Source organism: Aplysia californica, unplaced genomic scaffold (genome assembly GCF_000002075.1).
Source record: "Aplysia californica isolate F4 #8 unplaced genomic scaffold, AplCal3.0 scaffold00219, whole genome shotgun sequence".
Lineage (NCBI taxonomy): Eukaryota > Metazoa > Mollusca > Gastropoda > Aplysiida > Aplysiidae > Aplysia > Aplysia californica.
This window is the reverse complement of record NW_004797489.1, coordinates 1-1,264: the sequence shown is the minus strand read 5'-3', so window position 1 is coordinate 1,264 and position 1,264 is coordinate 1. Positions and strand designations below refer to the sequence as shown.

Genomic DNA, 1,264 nt, shown 5'->3' with positions numbered 1-1,264 from the left:
GAGAGAGAGAGAGAGAGAGAGAACAGAGAGAACAGAGAGAGAGAGAGAACAGAGAGAGAAAGCAGAGAGAGAGAGAAAGAGAGAGAGAGAGAGAGAGAGAGAGAAAGAGAGAGAGAGAGAGAGAGACTAGACTCACCATCAATGATAATGTCCACATCCACAGGTTCGAACCCACTCCCTGAGTAGCCGGAGCCCGACTCGGATAAGTCCTCGTCATCCGAGAACTGCAGCCTTCCCACGCCGCTCCCCTCCAGCTCTGTCCTGTCTTTGACCTGGGAAACACACACAGAGACACTAGTGGTCACTTTACGGAGGTCACAATCATTGTGGTTTTTTAGTAAGAGATTTTGTCTTAGTAAGAGATTTACGGCACTCGCAACACAATAAGGTCATATAAAAGCCGAAGATTAGAGGTGAAACAAGAGAGTAACAAACACAAAATAGAAAGAGGGGAGAATAAGGAAGATAGGTGGATTGGGAAGAAGGAGCAAACCACACCAGAGCACCACACAAAAAAACGGTCACTAAGTGCAGCCACAAAGTAAAGCGTACAGACGAAAAAAGAAAAATACATGTATGTACCGTAATGCATTAAAAAGAAAAATTCTACAAACAACATTCTTTTAATTTATCAGCTCTGGAAGGCTGCCAAGTTCACATGACCCCTCTCGTTTTGAGGTGACAAGTCTTATTGACAGCAACCTTTTCCCCGTAGAGAAAACAGACGAGGGAAAAAGTCAAAGTACAGAAAACTGTGTCGTAGATTTCATCGGTCACAAGAAAAAATACATGGGGTCCTACGTCATCTGTCATTATACATAGTACATTGTCATAATAATGGCTTACTTCATCATCCTTGGGAATTCCAACAATTTTACCGAAAGACAGAGAAGTTTTGTTTTTTGTTTGTTCAAGTAGAAGTTTTACGGCGCTCGCAACTTCATAAGGTCATATGAGCGCCAAGGGGTGGATGTCAACAGAGAAGTCCTTAATTAAAGGGAATCAGGCTTACTCTGCTCACCTCTCTAGCTTCCCGCTTCAACAACACAAAGTCTGCTTCGACTATCAAGGCAACCCGGAAATAGCGGGTCACAAGAGTGTGGCAAACATACAAAAGAAGTACAGGGAAATGACGATAGTAAGGATTAGGAAAGAAAAGGCAGCAGTTCTCTGTTGCAGTTCAGGCACAATTATGAGAATGACATTGTTGAATCAGCCCATTAAAAATTCTACTGTGCATAAGAACAGCCCCCGGCATGGCTTG

At 43.2% G+C, this 1,264-nt stretch overlaps 1 protein-coding gene across 1 annotated transcript in view; it reads right to left on the bottom strand.

Moving 5' to 3' along the window:
* The window catches only part of LOC101851738 (syndecan), a gene marked incomplete at its 3' end in the record, with an annotated part of 8,106 nt that extends 7,725 nt beyond the window's left edge, over positions 1–381 (bottom strand). The window contains 1 exon segment of the mRNA XM_013083226.2: positions 137–381.
* Positions 382–1,264: the final 883 nt, after the last annotated feature.